General features: G+C 38.0%; 1 pseudogene; it reads left to right on the top strand.

Annotated features, from left to right (window-relative positions):
- The first annotated feature begins 2,075 nt into the window (after positions 1-2,075).
- Positions 2,076-8,205, top strand: part of LOC102976063 (60S ribosomal protein L5-like) — a 17,303-nt pseudogene continuing 11,173 nt past the window's right edge.

Here is an 8,205-nt window from a genome sequence, read left to right as displayed (position 1 = left end):
ATTGGTATAGTCCTATATTTTCCCCTTAATTTATTAATGGAATAAATTATGTTGATAAAATTCCTAATGCTCATTCTTAGGTTTCCAAAATAAATCCTTATTTTATACACTGATAGGTATGCTTTTCAATTTTTCAAGCCTTTAACATTTAAATGAATAAAACAGAATAATAAGCTTTAAAATACAGGGTGCTTAAAGAAAAAGGACAAATACTTCTTAAATTTCAGTCACTTTGCCTTACTTAAACATACAAAGGCAAGTTGATTATTAACAGTTAAAAATTTATACTGTGTCTCTCTAGTTGTGCTAGTAAGACAATTACATTCAGCTTTCTTGAAGTATAATTGATGACAACTGCATGTTAAAGAGAATTGTCTTTGATATTGTGAAAAGAATTTAGAATCCTAGCTCTACCACTTACGAACCAAGTGACCTTGTTTAACTTACCCTCTCAGAGCTTGTTACCTTCTCTGTAAGATGGGGGTGGAAATCACACCTACCCTGCAAGGTTAACGTGAGCATTAAGTGTGATGATGGGTGGGGGTATGTTTTGTAAGTGCTAAGCTATTGTTGGTGGCTTTTTTTTTTTCTTTTCAGAATTGCTCTACTGTATTTCTTTTCCCTCCTTTTTCCCCTCTTTTAAAACATTAAGACTTCCGTGTCTTTTTTAAAGCAATTTAAAGTTCACAGCAAAATTGAGATGGAGGTACAGAGATTTCCCATATACTTCCTGTCCTCACACATGCATAGCCTCCCCATTATCAACATCCCCCACCAGAGTGATGCAGTTGTTACAAATGATGAACCTACATTGATACATCATAATCACCCAGAGTCCATCCTTTACCTTAGGGTTCACTCTTGGTGTTGTACATTCTGTGAGTTTGAACAAAAGTATGATGACATGTATCCACCATTATAGTATCATACAGAGTATTTTCACTGCTCTAAAACTCCTCTGTGCTCTGTCTATTCATCTCTCTCTCTCCAAACTCCTGATAACCACTGTTCTTTTATTGTCTCTGTAGTTTTGCCATGGAGTTGTTTCTTTTTAATTAATTAATTAATTAATTATTGGCTGTGTTGGGTCTTGGTTGCGGCAAGCGGGATCTTTCGTTGCAGCGCGCGGGCTCTTCATTGCGGTGCCAGAGCTTCTCTAGTTGTAGCGTGCACTCTCCAGAGCACATGGGCTCTGTAGTTACAGCATGTGGGCTCTCTAGATGTGGCACATGGGCTAAGTTGCCCCGTGGCATGTGGGATCCTAGTTCCCAGACCAGGGATCGAACCAGCATCCCCTGCATTGCAAGATGGATTCTTAACCGTTGGACCACCAGGGAAGTCCCTGCCATGACTATTCTTTATTACCTGTGGTCCCCAAGGACTACACAGCTGACATGGGACATTCCTTGTTAAGGAAAGGGCGGTAGGAAGATTCTCTCTTGAGCCTTGTTGTCACTGTCCACTATTGGATTTACTGTCCTGGCTGCTGGGCAGGACCCCCGAGGGTCCTGTTATTGTTTGGAGAGGCATAAAATGAAAGAAGAAATCCACTCTCACTTCCTGAAAAAGAAGGAAAAAAGGAAAAGGGAAGAGAAAATTCATTTGTCCCTGAGAGGAAAAGGAGGAAAGAGATTTAAAGGAAATTCACTTCTGAAGACTAGGACTGTAGCAAAAGCAGAGTTCTCACCCTGCTTCCAATATCCCTGTTAGGACTATTTCATTGTTTTTCCTAAAGAAATAATGGGAAATGATTTTAATACTCCAATTCAACTACCTTAACATTTAAATAAATTTTTAGAGGCAGGCTTGGAAACCTAACCATCTAAAGAATTGTGTTTTTTTTAATGCATTGTATATTAAACAAGCATACAAACAAAAACCTTGCAAGATGTTTTGTAACTTAATTCACCTTTCTGTCTCTACCCAGATGCTTCATATACACCTCATCAGCTCAAGCTCGAAATGCCTAAAGACATGACAGCAATGCTTATGAAGGGTTCTATTGAATGGCTGAAGAATGGTGATCAGACATCAGGATGTATAGCAGAGGAAAGCAGCTGTTCTGTTTTGGAGCCATGGAAATGCTTTGGAATGGTTTTCGAGGAACAGTCAACAAACCTCCAGGTGAGTGTCAGATACTCAGGGCTGCCCTGACCCCAGACAATAAGAATAATGGAGAGTTGTGGACAATTTCAGAGTTGAGAGTGTCCAGAGAAAATCCCAATAAGGCTACCCTTGGCTCGGTGGCCAAAGTTTTACATGTACCAAAACATACTAAACAAATGTGCACATATACCCTCAGCTTGTGACTCTGGGCAGTAAAACTATTAAACTGCAATATTAGGACTCAAGTATATTCACTTGAACTAATTTAACTTATGTTTCAGATGAGTCAGTTAAGTTCCTGGAATTTCGCTCCTCTTATTTTTCTTTCTTCTGAATTTAAATCCTAGTTCACCTAAGAGATTTCAGTATTCTGGGAGATCTGATTTGTCTAAAATAGATGTAAAGAGAAGCCCTCTATATTTATAACCAGACCAGAGCATGGTCAATGGTGAGAGACACATCCCCATGGTTCAACTCTATAGCCCTGAAGACAGCTAAAAGAGAATTTGGGTTGGTAGGCAGCTATCTGTTGATGGAATGATGCACTTAGAAGATCTTCTGCTTTCCATTTGTAATGTTATCTGTTTGGTTGGTAGCCAGTTTGTTGTTTTTCAGGAAAAATTCTGCAGAGATAAACATATGCTTCCATGTTGCTATTCTTCTGGTTTCCACAATCCAGGACATAGGCCTGCCCACTATTTCATTTATCTCCCTTTGGAGACTCAAAATTGATTTATTAAGTTGAATTAGCTTGGGTTGATGCAAAGAAAGGTCAAAAATTGTGATGGAAAAAGGATTCAGAAATAATGGTGGAAAAAGGATTAAACAAAGCAAGCAAATCAAGATGGCGGGACAAAAGGAAAAAAAATAAGGAAGAAGTGAAAATGATGATTGATGTTGATGCTGCTGTTTTAACTGAGAAATTTAAAGGCTGCAAAACATTGAGAAATCAAATTAATGACCTGGAAAATAAACTCAGATTAAGAAATGTCAGATTGGAGGATAATCTTGATGGGGTAGAAGTAGGAGAAACAATGACTGTTTCCCCCCCCTTACCCCCCCCCCCACCACCACATAAAACATTGCAAAACTGCTTTGGGTGAATAATTTTTAATTCCTTCCACAAGCCGTATCTTAATTTCGCTAAAGCTTGATGCCATGACAGAATTCTGTAGTTTGTATGTGAGATGAGAAATTCTTACAGGGAAAAGATAAATATCTTAACTTCCTTTGGCCTCTGATGACTTTTTGTTTCTGTGGAGAAGCTGACAGAGCTACTGGCTTTGATTGTTTTTGATTATGTAGGGCTTAAACCAAAGTTGTTAAGGGTACTAAACATTATGAGTCAAATGCTTATCTGGCTAACTCCAATTATCATATTTAAGTACTCCCTTGAACTATTATCTTGATAAGTATCTTTTCAAGATTGTGCTGAATCAAAAGAATTTTTGAATAGTAAAGAGAAAAGTATTTTAGAGAGGATGTGAGAGGCAAAACATTTTCTTTGTTCCTCATCCTACTTGGAGATTCCCAGTAATTGTTCTAGAGTCACAGTGGCTGAATGGCCTTTTTTATTAATGGGACTAGGTGTGGTGCGTAATTATTACACAAATAATAGATAACAGTTGTTGAACATCTACTCTATGCCAGACATAGTTCTAAGTGCTTTATATGTATAAATTCAGTTGGTCTGCACTACAATTAAAAGTGGTAGGTATGGGACTTCCCTGGTGGTCCGATGGTTAATTCTGCACTTCCAATGCTGGGGGCACGGGTTCAGTCCCTGGTCAGGGAACTAAGATCCCACATGCCGTGCGGCACCGCCAAAAAAAAAAAAAAAAAAAAAAAAGTGGTAGGTATGATTAGTGTCCCCATTTTAAAGATGAGAAGAGCGAGCTGCAGAGTTAGATCATTGCCCAGGTCACCCAGCTCTTACAAAAGAGGCAGGATTCGTATCCAAGTTATCCTGGCTCCAGAATCTACCTTTTCAACCACAATACTGTGGTTCTAAGTTATTTAAAGACACTGGGATTTTAAAAATAATCTATTTCTGGCCATGGGTGTAAAAATATATTCATGTATCCCAGGAACAGTTTTGTTAGCAAGAGGAAGTCTCTTTTTTGTTACCCATGCATTTTAAGTCAGTTTAAACACAAAACAAGTCAGAGTTTTTGCACTGCCAAAAAGAGTACAGTAAGATGTGGAGAAAGCCAGAGAAGCACGTGTTCAGTTTGGGTTAGATTTCATATGAGACACGAGAGTTTGGATGACCCTCATTTTCAATATAGTCAATAAAATGCCAATTTACAACTGAGATGAAGAATTAAAATTATACTGAAGATTTATCTTCTTACAAGGTGTAGTCTGTATATATTTTCCAAAATTATGTGCTTTATGATTTTGTCATAAAATTAATGCCCATTCATTCAAATATAGAAAAATAGAAATAAATATGTGTCTCTTAAAGACTCAAGTACCTTGACCAATTTCACAAGTAGTGAGAATGGAAGCCCAGTTAGGAACCCAGGGAGTCTGATTTCCAAGCCAATGCTATCTTTGCAACGTCATAGTTTAGAGTTTAGCTAATTTAATATTTTGCTTTTTGTTTTCACTTAACATTGTGCCAAAAGCATATTTGACGTAAAACTTTCTTAGGGGGAGGTATAACATTCTATCAAGAACCCCAACAGTGTTTTTGAACATTTTTAAAAATATCTTGAGAATGTCAGTATTCGGGGTGAAGATCAAGGGTGCTGGAAGGTTTGCACTGTGCGTCTGCACCCGACTGGAAACACAGGCTTACACAACAGCCTTGCCCTCCTCACACGTGGCTGGGGTTTTGCAGAGTCAGTAGGAGGAGGCAATGACCACACCTGTCTTTATTTCTAGGAAGTCAGACAATGGCTTAGTAGATTTTACTTGGGAGGGAGAAAGAACATTTAAGAGGAATATTTAAATCATAAGAGAAAGAAATGGAAACTTGTTTCTTGGGGATTGGCTGAAGAAAGAAAGGAGAAAAATCCCATCTATCCAGCATGATTAAAGTGGCCCTTTGCACTTAGATGAGTGTATCAGGGTGTAAATTAGTTGTTTCTACGCTTTAGATCTGAAGGGAATGGAAAAAAGTCAAAAAACAAAACAAAGCAAAGGAAAAAGGATAATTCACCATAATACTCTCAAAAGCCAACGCTGACTAACACTAGCGCCCAGGTTATTCTAAGACGGATTTTCCGATGACAGGACTGGGAACCCTCCATTCCTCCTAGGTGTCCCCTCGACCTCCCGGGAGGCCTTCCGCCCACTGCCACTGTGCTCTCTCCCAGGAAGCTGTTGGCTATTCCTTCATCTGATCTTTTCTGGGCTCCCCAGTTTCCTTCCAGCAGATCACTCCACTCCAACAAACATACAAATGTTCCTTGTCATGGATACACATCCTATGTAGATTTACTCTATAGTTAGTGCAGTACCAGACTCATTTTACAGTTCATAAACTAAGTTTGGATTCATACTCAACCTTGCTACCAAAGCTTTTGCAGCTAAGAGCTGCAGCTCACATCACGTGCCCTGAGTTGCCCCTACCTCTGCGCCTATCACCCATCAGCGAGATCTATTTTCTCTGCAGAAGCACATGCATTGCCCCACGCTGACAGTCACTGGTTTCAGTATTGGCTAATCACCAATACCGTTGTGTTAAGTGAGATTCATAGATGCTGATTGCATTTATTGCATAAATTACTTCATTATTAAAATCAGGTCATTTGAGTCCCCAAACCATTAACATGAAGGTTATTAACATAATTTCATAAGCTAATAAATCAAGCACAGGAAAAGAATTAAAGGGTTCTTAGTGATAAGTGTTTCTTCAGAGATTAAGGAACACAATTTCCTTATGCATATATTAACATTTTACGAGTGAGTTCTTGCAAGAGCAGTTTTTTTCTCTCTCCATACATGACTCACACTCTGTCTTCTTCATACTTGGCCTCTGAAACCCATTTTCAAAATTAAGGTGGTTTTTTTTTTTTTTTTCCCTTTTCAAAGAACTATAAAGCAATTTTCTTTTTTTGATGATGAATGTGGAAGGATATAAAGAAATTTTATTTTTTTAACATCTTTATTGGAGTAAAATTGCTTTACAATGGTGTGTTAGTTTCTGCTGTATAACAAAGTGAATCAGCTATACATATACATATATCCCCATATCTCCTCCCTCTTGCATCTCCCTCCCACCCTCCCTAACCCACCCCTCTAGGTGGACACAAAGCACCAAGCTGATCTCCCTGTGCTATGTGGCTGCTTCCCACTAGCTATCTAATTTCCATTCGGTAGTGTATATATGTTCGTGCCACTCTCACTTTTTCCCAGCTTACCGTTCCCCCTCCCTGTGTCCTCAAGTCCATTCTCTACGTCTGCGTCTTTATTCCCGTCCTGCCCCTAGGTTCTTCAGAACCTTTTTTATTTTATTTTATTTTAAGATTCCATATATGTGTGTTAGCATACGGTATTTGTTTTTCTCTTTCTGACTTACTTCACTCTGTGTGACAGACTCTAGGGCCATCCGCCTCACTACAAATAGTTCAATTTCATTTCTTTTTATGGCTGAGTAATATTCCATTGTATATATGTGCCACATCTTCTTTATCCATTCATCTGTCGATGGACACTTAAGTTGCTTCCAGGTCTGGGCTATTGTAAATAGAGTTGCAATGAGCACTGTGGTACATGACTCATTTTGAATTATGATTTTCTCAGGGTATACACCCAGTAATGGGATTACTGGGTCATATGATGGTTCTACTTTTAGTTTTTTAAGAACCTCCATACTGTTCTCCATAGTGTCTGTATCAATTTACATTCCCACCAACAGTACAAGAGGGTTCCCTTTTCTCCACACCCTCTCCAGAACATATTGTTTGTAGATTTTTTGATGATGGCCATTCTGACCAGTGTGAGGTGATACCTCATCGTAATCTTGATTTGCATTTCTCTAATGATTGGTGATGTTGAGATTCCTTTCATGTGTTTGTCGGCAATCTGTATATCTTCTTTGGAAAAATATCTATTTATGTCTTCTGCCCGTTTTTGGATTGGGTTGTTTGTCTTTTTGATATTGAGCTGCATGAGCTGCTTGTAAATTTTGGAGATTAATCCTTTGTCAGTTGCTTCATTTGCAAATATTTTCTCCCATTCTGAGGGTGGTCTTTTCATCTTGTTTATGGTTTGCTGTTTATTTTTGTTTATATTTGTTTATATTTTGTTTATTTTTGTTTATATTTGTTTATATTTATATTTTTGTTTTTATTTTTGTTTATATTTTTATGTTATTTTTATTTATATTTCCATTTCTCTAGGAGGTGGGAATGATACTTGATACGATTTCAATTTTCTTAAATTTACCAAGGCTTGATTTTTGACCCAAGATATGTTCTATCCTGGTGAATGTTCCATGGGCACTTGAGAAGAAAGTGTATTCTGTATTCCATCTGTTGGATGGAATGTCCTATAAATATCAGTTAGGCCCATCTTGTTTAATGTATCATTTAAAGCTTGTGTTTCCTTATTTATTTTCCTTTTGGATGATCTATCCATTGGTGAAAGTGGGTTGTTAAAGTCCCCTACTGTGATTGTGTTACTATCAATTTCCCCTTTTATGGCTGTTAGCATTTGCCTGATATGAGAATTGCTACTCCAGCTTTCTTCTGATTTCCATTTGCATGGAATATCTTTTTCCATCCCCTCGCTTTCAGTCTGTATGTGTCCCTAGGTCTGAAGTGGGTCTCTTGTAGACAGCATATATATGGGTCTTGTTTTTGTATCCATTCAGCCAGTCTGTGTCTTTTGGTGGGAGCATTTAATCCATTTACATTTAAGGTAATTATCGATATGTATGTACCTATTACCATTTTCTGAATTGTTTGCGGTTTGTTATTGCAGGTCTTTTCATTCTCTTGTGTTTCCTGCCTAGAGAAGTTCCTTTAGCATTTGTTGTAAAGCTGGTTTGGTGGTGCTGATTTCTCTTAGCTTTTGCTTGTCTGTAAAGGTTTTAATTTCTCCATCGAATCAGAATGAGATCCTTGCTGGGTAGAGTAATCTTGGTTG

The sequence above is a fragment of the Physeter macrocephalus genome, chromosome 18 (genome assembly GCF_002837175.3).
Source record: "Physeter macrocephalus isolate SW-GA chromosome 18, ASM283717v5, whole genome shotgun sequence".
In the NCBI taxonomy this organism is placed as follows: Eukaryota; Metazoa; Chordata; class Mammalia; order Artiodactyla; family Physeteridae; genus Physeter; species Physeter macrocephalus.
The sequence above is the reverse complement of the archived record's forward strand: the minus strand, read 5'-3'. Positions and strand labels throughout refer to the sequence as shown.